This window comes from Pteropus medius, unplaced genomic scaffold (genome assembly GCF_902729225.1).
Source record: "Pteropus medius unplaced genomic scaffold, Ma_sr-lr_union100, whole genome shotgun sequence".
NCBI lineage: Eukaryota > Metazoa > Chordata > Mammalia > Chiroptera > Pteropodidae > Pteropus > Pteropus medius.
In genome coordinates, this window is record NW_024342473.1 from 12,616,509 (window position 1) to 12,634,737 (window position 18,229).

The window sequence follows — 18,229 nt, forward strand, 5'->3', positions numbered from 1 at the left end:
CATTAAAGTCTCCGGAGCTAGGACCCCGCGACTCTCAACTCCGCCCAGCCTCGCCCCCTATGGCCAGATCTGGCTCGCGATTGGCCCTTGTGGGCTGTGATCCCCGCCCCCTCCCCTTCCGTCACTGCCAAAATGGCGTCAGTCGTAGCGGCGGCGGCAGCGGCTGCCGAAGCCAGAGAAGGAGGCGGAGGCAGCGGCGGCCGCAAAGGGAGGGGGAGTCCCATCTGACTGAGACGGCAGGCCTGGGCGGGCGGGGGTGCAGCGCAGGGCGGAGCGCAGGGCTAGGGATGAGCTAAGCAGGCTCAGAGCGCCGCGGCATTCAGCCCCTCGTGTCCCGCCGCCGCTCGTGAGGTGACCCGGCACCGCTCTCCAACCCCGATCCGCTGCTCGCGCGGAAGCCAGCGGTGAGGTGAGTGCGAGGGCGGCGACGTGGACAGCCGTGGCATTAGGAGCTGTCACTGCCCGGAGCCGTGACAGCCTTGGGTGCGGGAGCGGGGCCGACCGGTCTCGGAGAGGTGGTGTGGATGGCTGCGATCTCCGCCGGGGGGCTTTTCAGAGCCCGGCCGTTCACCGTGGGTTCGGACCGCTCCGAGATGGCGCGGCGGTGCTGAGACTAGCACCCGCGCCTGTGCGTCCAACGCGTGGAGGGCTCCGGTGTTTTCATTCGGATTTTCCATTCGGGGCTGGCCTGGGGCTCTTGTTGCAGGAAGATGGGGGTGGGGGTGGAAATGGGGGCGGTGAGAGGGGAGGTCCTGGAGCTGGGATTTTGACATACCCATTACGTAAGACGGAGGTGGCCTCCCGGAATCCCACCTGCCTCTTATTTTCAACAGACGGCGGCGGGAGCTTGGCGGGCACCCAGAGGCCAGGTTTTCTGCCAGGGGGGGTCTGCTTAGCCTGCCCCGGCCAGCGTGAACTGGTTCAGCGTCTAAATTGGCCAGTCTCCCCACCCCAGTCTTTTTTTTGGGGGGGGGGAGGTGAAACAATTCTTGGTCGCCACCACTCCCGTTGAAGTTTATCGCATTCTGAGGGGAGAAAGAAAAAAAAAGAAAAGCTTGTGACCTATAAAACTGGGTCGCAGCAACAGCTTTTCATTATCGTGCTTTTAAATGACATGTGCTGGGAGATTTTTGTTATTGTCTCAGTGTGCTTTTAATGCAAACGTATGGTTACGCCTTGGAGCCTTAGAGAAGGGTTTTTGTCCTACAAGACAGTTATTTCTTGTTTGCAACAGTAGGACAGGCATCAGTCAACAGGCATATATTTATTTGGGGAGAAAACGCGTGTCAGACGGCTAATAGACCCGTGAGGGCAGAAATTGTATTACTCTGTGAATATGTTGTTCTTGAAATAGTCCAAAAGTAAAAAAGCAATTTTACAAGATTACAGGCTATCGTTTGGTGTATATAGTCTCTTTTCTGCCTGTCCTAGTCTATCTCTTCTCTCCTCTTGGTGGAAGGAGGTGGAGACACCTGTAAACAGCGTAGCCCAGGTTACACTAATCTATTGTAGTACATTTGATATTATTGTAAAAAGCAATCTCTGGGATACCTAAGAATAGGTAATAATAAGGACTTGGGCAAATTATTTAGTTTATATTTAGAGTGGAGAGTTCTGGGATTCAGCTTTTGAAACTTAAGTATCCAGAATTTCTGATCTGTTTGAACCTTGTTTGAATTTATAATGAAACAAAAGATTGTATTTGTCTTCTTTTATAGGGATTTTGTTTTATTTTGGCCAGAATTAAACATTTTAGGCAACTTTTACAGAATTTTCACAATTTCCCTTTGAACCGCAGCTCTCAACTTTGGGAGTCCAGAATAGCATATATCACCACCATTATCATTATATAGACTATATGTTACATAATTTTCCTTTTCTAGATGATCAAACATAGACTTACTTCATTGTGGAATTTTGTAAGAATGTACTACTTATGGAAGTTAATTGATCTTGACACCAGCCCAATAGTGAAATAAATATGAGTAGATTTTGGCCTGAGTTTTGAATTTATGTGCACAAATTTACACTTTTGAAAACTGGTGAAGCGATATAAATTTTCGGTTTGTGCAAGAGAGCCAGGAAGCTGATGTTAATTTGTTCTGAACCTTTCCACATGAATTACCACAGGCTTAAATAATTATTGATTCTTAAGCTACTGGAGCATTGGCCTATTTATGGCAACTTGACTAATATTTGGAATAATTAGGGGACTAATTAGAAGAAGGAAGAGATAGAGTATATGACATTAATTCATTTAAAAAATAATAAAAATGATGGCAGAATCGTAGAAGAAAACTTACTGTTTTCTCATTGATTGATATTAGTTACATTTTTTGATTACAGAATTTTTCAAAGCAATTTACTTACTGTGAAAACCTACATTTAAGCACTGGTAAAGATAGAGGTATTTGATATATTACAAATCTTGTGCTATTCCTATTTAAATTCATGGTTTATTATTCTAAGTAGAAAACAAAAGTGGCTCTAGCAGGAAAATTGATTTGTTGTTCTTGTCCTTTCTGATGTCAGAGACTATCTTTGTGGGACGTTCCTCTTTCCTATCAGATGTAGAAGAGAATGACTGAAGGAAAATTGATTAAAATTTCTTTTCTTGTTTGTTTAATGCCCATAGAGTATTGCTCAATGGAATTTGTGGGTTGAGGAGAAGTCAAGCACTCCACACTTTATTACTGTATATCATAGTTATCACTTTGAATCCTAAAACAGCAAAGTAGAACTTCATACATAAGAAAGTATTAATTTATATAGTGTGTTACTATAATAGTGAGAAATTCGTAACAGTCAAAATGTCATAAAATAGAGGGATATTGAAATTAATAACAATTTATGTGATGGATGCAGTTATTAAAAGTCATATTTTCAAAAAATATTTACTGATATGAGAAAGTACAATATGTTGGGTGAAAAATTAGAATATAAGGAAATATTTGCTGTTATTTATATATCACATATATATTGCAAAATGATTGGCAGAGAACAAAATAAAAATGTTATCTCTGGATGATAGGATTATAGGTAATTTTTATTTTAATGTTTCTACTTTTCTATGTTCTGGCTTCTGAGTAGTATTACTCTAATAATCAAAAATGATGTAAAAATATTTTCAAGGGTCATAGGAGAAAACCCTGAAAATTCCACATAACCACTACTCCAACAGAGAAACTATCTTATGATTCCTATTAGCAAAACTGAGTTCCAAAATATGGTGCGTATGCAATACACAATAATCTTAAGAGCTAATGATTAAGGTGAAGGCATTCTCCTAGGTACCAGCACCAACCTGGTAATAGTTTTACATATGTGGATGCTAATATTAATGAACATTGTTACACTCCAACCTGAATTTGTGGCTTACACCCAAAGTGTTCTGTGTTGACAGTGCCACCTATTGATGGACTGTTTAACTTAGTTTTTTTCTCATTTCCTCACCAGTCAGTAGCAGCGGTCTCTGAATGTTATATATAAGTGCCAGGTACAGTTCACCCTTGGACAGCGCTGGGGTTAGGGGGACTGACACCCCTCCCCCCTGCAGTTAAAAATCCATATGAAAAATCTGTGTGACTTTTTGACACTGCAAAAACTTGACTGCTAATAGTCTACTGTTGACCAGAAGCCTTGCTGTTAACATAGTCGATTAACACATATTTTGTATATGTATTATGTACTGTATTTCTACAATAAGGTAAGCTAGATAAAAGAAAATGTTATTAAGAAAACAATAAGGAAGAGAAAATACATTTTCCATATTTATTGAAAAAATCCACTTATAAGCGGACCTGCACAAGTTTACACCCCTGTTGTTCAAGGGTCAACTGTACTTTGCTAGTCACTGAGGATACAAAGGTGAATGAGACATGATTTCCGTCCTCAAACTGTGGTTGAGAATACTTTCTTTTCTTCTTGGGCCATCAGGAAATATGCTTTTCCTGTTTCACTGCTCATGGCCCAGCACTTCAGGCAATATCTTTTTCCTGGTGCTCATATCCTCTTTTTACTTTCTTTATAGGAAAATACGTTCTGAGTTCCAAACAACCAATTTACAAGTACATTTTGGGGACATTATTTGGTTGTATGTCGGGGAATTTTATATTCTGAAGGGCTGCATATATGTTCATCTCTGGCTATTATTATTATTTTTAAGGTGTATGACAATTTCTTGGCACCTTCTTGCTTCCTTTTAAGAAGCACAAACAAGTAGAAAGAAACAGGGAAGGACAAACTATCAAGAAAAAAGTGGTAGATATCAGGGGAGTTTTCCTGCTAGTGCTATTTTAACAGAATAGTGAGTCATCAAAACATATAATAAGAGATACTGTTTCTTATATACTTTTGGTATCTCTTTGACTCATGTAAAAATACATTTCCATCTGTATGTTTAGTGTATATACATACAAAAACTCACAGTTTAGCTGTTTTCATTTCCAAATCAAAGCTGAAATATGGATATTGGAAATTCCTTAAATTTCCTTTTTACTTTTGTTGTATTGTTTTATAGATGAGATTTTTATTTTTGAAAGGTTTTAAAAATACAGAAAATTACAAAAAAGTAGTAAACCTACTTATATACCACATATACTATTAACATTTTTCATTTTTGCTTCAGATATATGTTTAAGATAAAAGAAGTTCATATATCATAGTTATCACACTGAATTTTAAAAGAGCAGTGTGGAACTTTATACTATACTGGAGCAGTGCTGATCAGGTTAAAGTCTCTTTTGTTCTCCCCAGTTTCGTCCTCTTTCCCTCTCTCTTTGTATTCCCTCCCAGAGGCAGTTGTTATGGATAAATTTGATGTGAATCCTTCCAGTTTACCTCTCATGAAACACACACACACACACACACAGAGTACATGGCATTTCTTCGAAAGCTTTTAAAAAGTGGACTTTAGAGCTATACTCCCTTGGTTTAAATCTTGGTTCTGTTACTTAATAGTTTTGTGACCTTAGGCAAGTTTTTAAATCTTTCCATGCCTCCTTGTCCTCATCTGTCAAATTGGGGTAATAGAAATGTCTACCTATTAAGGTTGTTGTGAAAAGTAAATGGTTTATTTACAGAAGATGCTTAAAACTGGGCCTGGCACTTTTTTTTTTTTTTAATGTGCTGGTAAATTTAAGCAGCTATTAATGTGATTTTGTCATCGTATACATATTTTGAAACTTGCTTTTTTCAGTTTACTTGTTTCCCCCTCAATCCTTGTTGGCCTTATATGTCTAGTTCATTCATTTTGACTGGTGTGTAGTGTTGTGTTGAATGAATAAATCGCAATTTATTATTTCTTGTCTTGGTGAACATTTAGATTGTTTTCATTTCCTATTATAAACAATGCCTTATGAATATCCTTGTACCTCTTGAAGCAACATGCCAGAGTTTCTCTGGATCATATACCTGATTGTCAAATTGCCAGGTCTTAGGATGTAAACATTTTTTCATTTACAAGATATTTGTAGGATATTGACAAACAAGTTCTTTTTCTCCAATTCTTAGCAGTTAGTGTTGTCAGACTCTTTAGTTTTTTCCAATCTAATTAGTGTGAAATGGCATTTCATTTATATTTTTGTTTCCCTTCATCTTATGTAAGAACATTTTGGTTATTTCTTTAGCGATTTGCCTGTACCTATCCTTTATATATTTTTTATTGAGCTGTCTTCTTCTTACTGATTTGTAAAGGTGTTACCAGTCCAAAGCCCATGTGCCTAACACTTCAAAAGACCAAAATTCAAAACGTCAGGGTTTGGAGTAAGAAAGGTTTATTGAAACTGAAGAGATAGAAGTCTTAGTGGTGCCTCAAATCCATCTAAAGAAAGTCCAGAGTTCAAGCTTCTTTTATGTCAATGGAAGACAGAAATGAGAGAGGCAAGAGGTTATTGATGACCACAGATACCTAGGCAGCAGCAGGAATCTGAGGAAGATTGCGCTTAGTCTGTTGACTCTAGTTGATGTGAGTCTAGTCATGAAATTTCTGTAAATCTTTGATAAACAATGCAAACTTCCTTTATCTTCTTGAGAGAGGCACTTTCTGGAAAGGGGCTATTTTTGAAAAACTCAAGCCACAAACTGAATTCCTTTAATGATCAGCACGTCTGTATGCAAGAAGCTATTAACTTGAAGGCCATGGGAACAAAGCAGGCTTGAAAAAGATGGAGTCAGAGAGGCCAAGCATTTCACTTTGTTATAAGAGACTTTTTGTTTGTTTTTAAATGTATTCAAGATAGTTACAAATGTTAGTAAAGTTTTTATTTATTATTAAGTTTACATATCTCTTGAACAATGATCATTATGGACCCAAGTTTACATTCCTCTCCTTCTGAAACTATGAGGAGATGTTTCAGTAATGTACTGTAAATATATATATTTTACCTAAAACTATTTAAACTTTGTGGACTTCAAAAATTAGTGGAATTTTTATTAATGTAATTAGTACCATAATTTTTCTTTAGTCCAAAATTTGAGTGGCCCCCTGCTTTGAAGAGTGTTTTCTGTCTCTAAAGTGCTTACCAACTAAGGAATAGAAATGTACACATACAAAATGACTTTAGGCACTTACATATAAAATATTATAAACTGTTTATCAGTGTTGAGATTGTTTTGCACAGAACTAACTATAATTTCTATTTTGGTCCACCCCACTATACATGACTTAAAAGACTAAAATCAAGGTTAAGGCAATATTATTATTATTATCATCATCATCATCATCATCATCATCTTAATTTTAGAATTGGTTTACATCTACAGAAAAGTTGCAGGGAGTTAACATATACCCTGCATCCATTTTCCCTATCGTTAGTATCTGACATATCTATGTTATATTTATCACAACCAAGGAACCAACATCAGAATATTGCTATTGACTAAAGTCCATACTTTGTTTGAATTTCATTAGTTTTTACCAAATACCTTTTTTGGGGTTCCAAGATCTCATCCAGAATACCACAGTGCATTTAGTTGTCACATTTCTTTTGGCTCCTCGGGGCTCCGACAGCATCTCAAGTTTTCCTTGTTTTGATGACTTGACAGTTTTAGGGTCAGATATTTTGTAGAATGTCCCTCAATTTGGGTTTGTCTGATATTTTTTTCAGAGTTAGACTGGGGTTACTGCTTTTGGGGAGGACAACCACAAGAGGTAAAATGCCATTCTTATTACATTATATCAAGGGTACATACTATCAATATGATTTATCTCTGATATTTTTAACCTCAATCCTTGGCTGATCACCTGGCTGATGTAGTGTTTGCCAGATTTCCCTACAGTAAAGTTTTCCCATATTCTGCTTTTTTGGAAAGAAGTCACTAAGTGCAGATCACCTACTCAGTGAGTGAGGAGTTAAGTTCTAACTCCTTGAGGGGGGCAGTCTACAGAATTATTTGGAATTCTGTAAGGGAGATTTTTCTCTTCTCTTAAATTTATTTGTTTATTTATTCAATCATTTATATCAGTGTGAACTCATGGATATTCATTTTATAACTTTACTACTATACTACTTTATTTTGATGCTCAAATCGTTCTACGTCTTTCAGGTTGGTTCCTGTGATCAACAGGGCATATCCTGTTTTTTTTTTAGCATTTCCTTAGTTTTTGGCACTACAAGATGCTCCAGGCTCATCTTGCATATTCCCTGTCTCAGCCTTACAACCATTTCTCTAAGGATCCTTGGTTACTTTTATTAGAGAATGATACTAGAAACTAGGCACTGGGAGTTCTCATTGCAGCTGGGGTGTCATTGCTTCTGAGCCCTTTCTGTGTACAGACCTAGGAAGCGTATACTAACCCACATATTCAAACATATAACTATTTTTCTATCCATCTTTATTTATATGAAGCTAAATATGAGTTCGTACTGCTATCTTTGACTCTGCTTCAGCACCACGTGGTTCCTTTACCTCCTTGCTTATCTATACGCTCCGCTCTCTGAAAGTAAGAATGCTGGCTCTCGCCAGACTGTCTGATATTGAAATCTGGCTTTGCTATGTGACTATCTGTGTACCTCAGTTTCTTCCTCTGTAAAATAGAGATGATGATGTCTTCATAAGATTGTTATGAAGCTTAAATTTGTTAATGCAAGTAAAGCACTTAGAACAGTGGCTTACACTGAGTAAATGTTCAGTAAATAACCTATTATAGCTATTATTGCCCTTAGAATGTTAATTTATGTATGTATCCTGCCCTCTACCCCCAATAACCTAGAATTAAAGAATGAATGAAGAAACCAGTTAATCTTGAGTTTTAAAATGAAAGATACGTTCCTAGCTTATGAGACTGTCATGGCAAGTTGACTATTAATCTTTCTCTCTAGTAGCTCTAACATGTGGTCTTCTGTCACAAATTCAAAATTGGCATTGATGATTAGCATTTCCTAATTAGTTATTTGAATTTTAACATACTTTTCTTATTAATAGCACTGTTTAAACTCTAGGAATGCTCTTTATTTACTCTTAATCTTCACAAAGGTTGTACAATAGCATTTACCAGCCTTTCTTTTTAGATTAAGGTGTGAGGGTGATAGCTAAGCTAAGATTGTGCTCTTTGTTAATTTGGGAAGTGTGTTGTAAAGAAAAATTGAACAAAGGGGCAGAATGGAGAAATTGGAAAACTTACCAACTACTTCTGAGCCAAACCAGCATAGTACCCCTTCATTATTTGGTTTAAAATAAATTCTCAGAATATTAGACACTCATAATCAAATGTAATTTCGGTAAACATTCCAGAGGCAATATAAGTAATTAAAAATTATCAATGCCTCTGCCTTCTATTATTATAAGCAATTGAGACTTGTTTACTTAAAATCTTTTTTATGGCAATCATTGTTTAATTTTTCATAAACCTTTCCTTTTACCCTAAATTTGATGTCCCCCCCCTTTTTTGAATACCAGAATTGTCTATATAATCTTGGTGAATTTGATAGATGTATTTTTGTTTTGTTTTGTTTATTTTTATCTCTGAACTTGCTGTTACATTTGTAGATTTTTCTAGTCTGGCTAAATTTTGATTACGTGAAACTAGTCAATGTTTCTTAAAAATGTAAGTTTGTCTTGTTTTGAGAGTAGGAACAGTACAGTTACTGGTATTCATTCTTTACTACCCACTTGAAGACGTACTAAAACTAGTTTTTTTTTAAAATCTTTGTTGAAAACGGAAACCTCTTACTAATAAACTATCAAAATGAAATAGAAAATCTATTATCAGTCTTGTTTTAGAAGCTAATGTCATATAATGATTGTGCTATTGGGAAATGCTTCCTGTTTTTTATAGGTCACTATCTTCTGCTGAATATTTTAGTTGAGGACTCTGAAGTGGCATATTTTCAAGAGAAATGGATGTAGATGGATAGGAAAACTGTATAATGATATTTAGGCTTGTTAGCTTGGACTCGACTATTATTACCATAAAAGCTATACTCCCAAATCCCTTTTTTGTCAAAATTGTAGTAAGTGTAGTATTATTCTTTAAAAAATAATTTGTTCTAATAAGCTCTAAGAGATTCCCTATTCCTTGATCTCACTTTTTTCTGAACTTCGAAATAGAATTTTATTCATACTGACTCACAACTATGCTGAAGTTGGATTTATAGGATGTTGTTTGAACCTGTTATGGGTGGTGAATATTTTTCATTTTCTTATGCCGAGGAATGCCTGAAGATACCAATGTAACAGCTATTTTTTTTTAACAAGGCTTTTTCTCCTTCTATGATTAACTGACATTTTGATGTTCCTACTTGACCTTTTAACTTTTTTGAGGTTTTTAAAATCAAATTTCTTTGGTTTGTAAGTACTAAACACTACATTCAAACTAACTTAATAAAAAAAAAAGAGAGAATGTTAATGCCAAGGATACTGAGAATTTCACAGTACCTATAGAAGTATAGCAGGCTTCATGAGGGGGAGGGGAACCAGAAACTGGAAACTTATCAGAAACTCAGGCAACTATTTTCTCACTACCCTGGGGCAGCATGGTCTCTCTGCTTCTCCCTACTTGTCCACTTCATGTTTCTCTCTCTGCATGTTGTCTTTTACCACTGTGCATGGCCGAACAAGTCCTCTAACTCTTAAATTCATACATGCACTCATGGTTCTGTGATCCCATTTAAATCCCTGGGAGAAAATTCAGTTTGAAGCAAGTGTCTATGTCTGGTCCAGTCAGCTATGGTGGATGAAACCAAAGTTTCATTTCAGACCCCATTTTTATGGTAGGGGAGTGCATACAGGGCATACAACTCTCAGAGGGAAAGGTAAATATACCAAATGAATATCCTAAAAGGTGGTGATTACAAAGGAATACTAAATAATATGAAATAAAATTAAGATTTTTTTTGAAATAAAAAAGAGACCACTCATTGGCTTTTATACAGCAGACAAGAACTTAAATTATTTCACCCCAAATCCATAGGTGATTATTGTGAAAGCAGTAAAAATATCTCCTCTTTGCAAGTAAAAATTAATGGAGCTGATTTTTTAGCTTTTGCATGCAGAATTTGAAGTTTGAGTCATGCTATTTCATGAACACGAATAACCTTATGTTAATGTCATTAATACACCATGTCATTTCTCTATTCAACAAGTGTTTACTGACTGCCTAGCCTCTGCTAGGGACTGCGCTAAAACAGATATTTACAGATGTAACATTGCCTACTCTCAAAGAATTCCTAACGTAGTTGGCAAAGAGTAGATGTTCACAAAAATGGTTATAATATTTGTGTGATAATCATAATAGAAATATATATAATATGCTCTTGAAATAGAAGAGAATGACACTGTCTCCTGAAGAAAGAGGTTAGAGAAGGCTTCAAAGTGCAGGTCTCAAATATTATGCAGGAGCCGTCCATTTGAACAGGGGAATTCTGGCAGAAAGAACTGAATTTGCGAAGGTAATGTGGAATTTGGTATGACTGAAATGAATTTTTACACCATTCAATTTATTTGAAACTGACATGAATATTTATTTTTTCATATCTGCCCTTCCTTCATATGATAGTGAAGACTACTTTTTTCAAAGGAGGGCTATAGATTTTAGACTATTCAAATCATTTTGTTCTATAACTTTGATGTCACTTTTGAGAATGAGATGTCACTGATCATTTGCTTTCAGACTCCTTTATCAAATTTTCCAGTGTTGAGTGGATGTTTGGTTAGTTTACTTTTATGGTGATTTTTCTTTTTCAAGCATAGACTTCCATACAGTGGATAACTTAAAATGCTAGAGCTTACAAAACTTAAGAAAATCAAAATTTTTATAAAAGTAAACAGTAAAAACAGTACATAGTATAAGCCTACTGTAATTAAAAAAATAAATCTCTCAAAATGATCTATGTCAATACTGAAATTTTATAATTTTAGAGGACAGAGCATACACACACTATTTTATAAATGTTATTTTACATCAGTTTTTCTCCTGTAGAATTGCACCTACCTTTAAGCAAAACTAGTGTATGCAGTTGTCAGAATGCTTTGTGCTTCGCTACTCTAATCAGTTCATTAATACCTTTACTTCTCTTTTCAAGTCCTTTATCCACTCATTCATGATTCCTACACAGCCCCCATCACAAAAAACCAACCAACCAAACAACCTCCCCCTCAAACCCAGAGCTCCATAGTTAACTCTTCTAAGTGCTTGAGGTAGATAAGAGAAAAAAGGAAGGTAGTTGTGGCCCGCTTTGCTGCTTGCAGCAGTGATGGTGGCGGATGTGTGTGTGTTTCAAGCACGAGGTGCGTTTTCATATAACAAGCTCAAAATTACCACCATTGTCACTCAGGTCACACTTTGGGACTGTTTCTTATCCTCTGCAAACCCATCAGTCTGTCTCTTGTTGCTTTTGTCCTTCAAATATGCTTTCAATATACTGTGTAGGAAGGAGGTGATGTATATAGAAAAGGTTATATGCCTTTTATCTGTTGTTCTCTTTGTTTGGAATACCCTTCCATCTCTCTATTATTGTACTCATATTTCAAGATTTAGATGATATCTTTTTCTTTTCTGATTCCTAAGTTTAAACTGTATGTCTTTGTGTTTTCTGTGACCATTCCTGTTATATAGACTTATCATTTATTGTAATTGCTTGTTTGGCTGCCATCTCTATTATACTACTGTAAGGCAGGGACATATCTTAGTTGCCTTTGTGTTTCCATTGCCTAGTACAGAGCCTGGCACATGATAGGGTTGCCATTTGGGGATTCTTGGATGCAGACAACAGAAATCAACTCTGGTTGCTGAAGAAAAGGAAAAGGAATTTATTGGAAGGATAATAGTTAGCTTACAGAAATGACTAGAAGATTGGATAACTAAACCCAGAATAAATAGGAAACAAACCAACCAGCCAACCTCAGTGCTAGACCATAGCCAAAGTTATGTCATAGAAATAGCCTTTTAAATAAAAACAACAAACTAATATTTTAGAGAGCTCGATCAGAGGAATGTTTCTGCTTGCAAAATTTTTTAATTTCTAAACCATCTTACTCATCAAATATCAGGTCTTATTACAACCATTTTGTAACACTGGCATTATGTACCAGAGTTGAATATACATATATTATTTGTAGGTATTTTTTTAAATTCATACACTTGTTCATCAGAAGACATGTACAATAATTTATGCATGATTTTGTAACTATTATAACCAAATATTGGAAACAAGCCAAATTTCTATTAACAATAGAATGGATAAATTATGATATATTCTCAAAATGAAAAGCTATACAGAAATGAAAATGAATAAACTACTGCTACAAATATGACTGAAACTCGAAAACATTGTGGAGTGAAAAAAGCTAGACCAAAAGAGAATACATACAGTCTGAATCCTTCCATGTTCCATTATATAATAGGTTCAAAAACAGACAAAACGAATCTAATGTTAGGTGTCTGGATATGATTCTTTGGGGAAAGGTTAGAGGGGGATTGGGAGCTTCTTGTTACTGGTAGCATTCTATTTCTTGACCTGGGAGGTATTTATAGTGGCTGGTGTGTTCTCTTTATGGAAATTCCTAGAGTTGTGCACTTTTCTATATGTATGTTATGCCTTAATTAAAAAGTACAAAAAGCAGAAATCAAAAAACAGACTTATGTATGTGTTAGCTTGAGGAGCATGGCTCAGCAAAAGTCTTAAAGCTGTATGTAAAGTTTTATCTGAATATCTATATGGGTATTTTAAGGGAGAGATGATCCATAGCACTAATCAGATTCTCAAAGGGGTTCATGACCCAGAAAAGGTTAAGAACCCACATCACCAAAGTCTGCATATTCAGAAAAATTATTGTTAAACGTTATTATGGAAAGCTTGTCTTAACAATGCAATAAATCTTTGCCTCTATGATCAGACCCTCTATGTTTTGGATCCCATCTCTTCTCACTTTTTAAGGCTTTTACTTTTACAATCATGCTCTTTTTCTACTTCATCCTCATTTTCTCTGTCTGCTGGATGATTCCCATTGGTTAACCCCACTTAATTTCATTCATTTTTTTTTAAATCCTCTGTCGAGTCCATGTCTTTATAAGTTATCATTCTATTTCCCTGCTCCTCTTCACATCAAAACTCCTATAAAAGGCTGTATATCCTTCCTCACTTCTCATTCTCCTCAGTTCATTACAGTTGGGCTTTCCTCCTTCAAACACTTTATTAAAGTGGGTCTTCTCAAGGTCACAGTGATTTGAGTTTTGCTGAAACCAGTGGTTAAATATCTCTTTTTAGGAGGAAGTTGGGTTAGAGCATCTTAGGTATAGAGAATTGATTTAATCACATTTCTTGTTTCATGGTACACTTTTGTTATTGGCCTCTGTAGGGCCCTGCTTTAATTTTATTTTATCCTCCTTTATTCTCCACCTTCGCTCCCATTTCCTTTCTCCCATAGGTATTCACTTTAATATGTTTAACATACCATCTGAATGTATCTTTGAAAACTATAATGCTATTTTGAATATGTTTTCAATTTATATAAATGATATTTTGCTGTAGATTCCTTATTCTTTCCTACTATTTTCATTAAGCACTAAATTAAAAAAAATCTTTGTTGCTGTGTTTACATCAAGTTCATTGCTTCTGACTGCTACCCGGTATTCAAATCATGGTATCTGCTACATTTAAAAATTATTCCTTTACTAATGGACAACTTGATTTGTTTATTCATTCACTCAACGGGTATGGACCACATAGTATTCTCCAGGCACTGTTCTAGATGCTGGTTATATAGCAGTGACTAAAACAGAAAAATTCCTACCCTCATTGAATTTGCAATCTTATGGAGAGCGAGAGAGAGATAGTAAATAAAATGAATGAGTCTAATATGTAGTATGTTAGATGGTGAAAAGTAGTAAATTGAGAAAATTAAAACAAGAGAATATGAGTGTTGGACGTGAGAGGTTGTGGACGTTTTAAATAGGGTGGTCATGTAAAGCCTCACCGAGAAGGTAACTTTTTAGAGAGAAGGACCAGACAATATAGCTGGCTGGCACCTGAGATGCATCTGGCTGAGCGGCATCAGGAAAGGCTATTCCAGGCAGGTGAGCAGAAAGTATAAGTCCCTGAGACTGGAACATGCCTGGTTTGTTCAAGAATTAGTAAGAAGGCTGGCATGTTACCTTTAAGAGTACTTTCTAAGAGTTTTTTTAGTATGCTAAACTTTGCCTCTTTATTATATTGAGACTTATTCCTGTCATTTTATGTTTTCTATTTACCATACTTTCTTTTCCTTATTTCTTTTTTACTATTTTCTAAGGATAAATAAATTTTTTAGAAAGTTATTTATTATATTTTTATTCTTCTGGTGGTTACTCTTTATGTAGTCAGATTCATGTTTATATTTATTTTTGTCTATCAGGTTTTTAAGCTTATTGATATATCTTCCCCCTGAACAAGACATGTATCTTAGTAGGCTCTCCTAGGCCTTGATTCTTTCCTCATCTCTGTCCCTACCATGTTAGAGTTCTTTAGCCTTTTGATGTTCAGGATTACTTCCCTTTGTTTTTTTTTTTTCCTTTCTTCCCTCCTCTGACTCCCATTGTTTACTTAACAATAATGAACCTTTAAGTTATTTACTCACCCTTTCTTGTCATATCTTATAAAGTCCACTAGATTTGGTTATCATCTTATTACAATATTTTGTCTCAGTGTTTCACTCTAAAATTTTGAGTCTTTAAGGATATGCAGTTTAACCTTTGAACAATAGTTTGATTTTTTGTTTAGCTGCTTTTTTGGTAAACCATCTGAGCACTTATATTCCTAATATCTTTATTTCACCATTGCATTCAAATGAGTTTAGCTATATATAAAATTCCCTTTCTTTCAACATTTTAGAAATATGACTCCATTATCTTCTTAAATCCAGTGTTACTGATGAGAAATCTTGAGTTAGATTTTTGTGTGTGGGGCGGTGAACTAATTTTTCTTTTTCTTGCTAGGAATTTTTAGAATTTTCACTTTGAGGTGTTCTTAGATTTCTCTATAAAGTGTCTACCTATTATACCAAACTGACATCTTAGATCTTTATTCTTGGAAATAATTGGTGATTATTTTATAAGTATTTCCTCATCTCCATTTGTTTTTCCTCACTGTATGAAAGTACTGTTATTTAGATGTTGACTCTAATTTTTCTAGCCTCCATATTGGGGGTATTCAGAACTAATTCTTATTTTTCCCTTTTAAATACACTTTATTTTTTAAAGCATTTTTAGATTCACAGCAAAATTAAGCAGAAAGTACAGAGAGTTCCCATATACTTCTGTCCCTACACAGACACAGCCTCCTTCACAATCAATATCCCCACCAGAATAGTACATTTGTTATGGTCTATGAACCTACACTGACACATCATTATCACCAAAAGTTCATAGTTTCCATTAGGGTTCACTCTGTGTTGTACATTCTGTGGGTTTTGATAAATGTATAGTGTATAATGACATATATCCACCATTGTAGTAGCATCATACCGAATCTCACTGCCCTGAAAATCTTCCCTGCTCATCCTGTTTATCCCTCCTCCATCACTATTGGTAACCCTTGATCTTTTTACTGTCTCCGTAGTTTTGCCTTTACCAGAATGTCATATAGTTTGAATCATAGTATAACCTTTTCGGATTGGCTTCTTTCACTTAGGAATATGCATGTAAGTTTCTTCCATGTTTTTTCACGGCTCGATAGCTCATTTCTTTTAATGCCAAATACTATTCCATTGTCTGGATGTACCACAGTTTGTTTATTCATTCACCTACTGAAGGACATCTTAGTTCCTTCCAAATTGTGGCAGTTATAAATGAAACTACTGTAAGCATCCATGTGCAGGTTTTTGTGTGGACTCATTTTCATCTCATTTGAGTAAATACCAAGAAGTTTGACTGCTGGATCATATGGTAAGAGTATGCTTACAGTAGAACTGTGCTACTTCTAGCAAGTCAAATTTGCCTTTCTGTACTTGAATTCCCTCATCAACAAAATGATGATATTGAACCAAAAGCTTTTTAAGGTCTTGTTCTGCTGTAAAATTCTGTGAACCTTTAAGGAGGGTATGGTTGTAAATAATCAAGACCAACAGTTTGAGTTTTAAAAAAGTATTTCTTGAGAGGATTTTACCAAAATAGAATTAGTTGATAAGAGTACAAGTAGTTTTAAGTGATTTGCTTTATTACTTTAAGAAAAATTGTTCTAATTCACAATACCATTAACAGTTTTTAAGCGTGCTTGTTTTTCTTACAGTACCACTGACCAGCATTAGGTTTAATGTTTTTTATTCATATTTGTTAATTTACTGGATATGATATAATATCTCAAAGTTTAATTTCTTTGATTATTTGCAAGGCTAACAATTTTTCCACGCATTTTAATGTATTTGGGTTTCCTTGTGTATGAATTGTTTGTAGTTTTTAATTACCTAGTAAGTCCTACAAATCAAAAACTTGTATCAATCAAACATTATTAACTGGAAGAATAACAGAATTCTCAAAGTTATTTTCAAGTGTGTGTTAATTCTCAAAGTCCTTTTCAGGTGCTTGTAAACAAATAAATTTGTTATTTGTTACAGTTTGTGGGGAAAAGTGGAAAGGAATTTTTTAAAAAGGCTTAAAGTATATTTAAATAGGTAATTAAATAGTTAACCAATTGAAATGTTTAGCATTAATCAAATGACAGAATTATAAATCTGTGTATCTACTTTTCAAGAAAGGCGATATTTTCAGTCAACACATCTCATTTTTATTATATGTTAGTATAGCTTTATTTTAGATTGCTTGTCTTATGTAAATGCATTTTTTATTACCCTAATGAATACTATTTCAAGTAGCTTGTGTACGACAGTGAAATAGGAAGAAAAACCCAGATGTTGTGTGTTTAAGAGAAACTTTTAGGAAAATTCCAATGGAAACAACAATTCATTTTGACACCAGCTAACAAATGCTTATCATAATTCAAAGAGGAAGTAAGAACTTTGCAATATGGGAATGGTATGCATATGGGAAATTAAGTTAAAAAAAGATAGTGTGAGAGACAAAATTTAAAACCAGATTTCCCTTTCACTCTAGACTAGTAAGCATCATATATTTGCATTTCATATACAGTGTTGATTATGAACAGATTTTCAGTACAAGATGGGTAGTTCATTTTTGTAGCAGTTAGTTTACATGGAATTTGATTTTTTCTGTAGAAATGGTAAATCTCATTTCTAAAGTAAAGTGTCTTTAAAAGAATGTAAATAGCATTAAAAATTCTCCAGATACCATTTCCCCATCCTTCTTTAGCCACTTCCCACTTTTTCCCATTTCTGCACTGTTTTTTAATTTTATCCTGTTTACACTTTCCTCCCTTCTTCTTTTTTATTCCTTTTCTCACCATATCTCTTTGTTCAACTTCTTTTTTACTTTACCCTTTTCTCTTATTTTTGATCATCCGTTCTTTTTCTTAACCTGTTAATTGTCCCAGTCTCTTCAACCAGTTTAACTTCTCCCACTTACCTTTTAACATTTTTTGTCCCACAAAGCCCATTTTCACTAGTTAACACACAGGTCTTCCCAGGGAATTGTTTTCTTCTTCCATTCTTGAAATATGATGTATTAGAATTTTAAATTAAATGAGAGTTGAGTCATAAATTGATGTATTTGGTCTTAGGCAAGCTGTTTAACTTATATGCCTCAATTGCTTCAATTATAACATGAACTGAAACTAAATCACCATCTACCTTCCTAGCTCTAAAATTCTATGATTCTGTGGTTTCTTAATTTTACCAATTT

General features: G+C 35.2%; 1 protein-coding gene across 4 annotated transcripts in view; it reads left to right on the top strand.

Annotated features, from left to right (window-relative positions):
• Positions 1 to 206: 206 nt before the first annotated feature.
• DENND4A (DENN domain containing 4A) overlaps positions 207 to 18,229 on the top strand; it is a 107,373-nt gene continuing 89,350 nt past the window's right edge. For 2 of the 4 annotated variants that reach the window (XM_039865259.1, XM_039865260.1), the window contains exon 1: positions 207 to 409. The gene's annotated coding sequence lies outside the window, so the exon portion shown is untranslated. The remainder of the gene's footprint in view (positions 410 to 18,229) is intronic. The other 2 variants (XM_039865263.1, XM_039865262.1) reach the window with 1 other exon arrangement.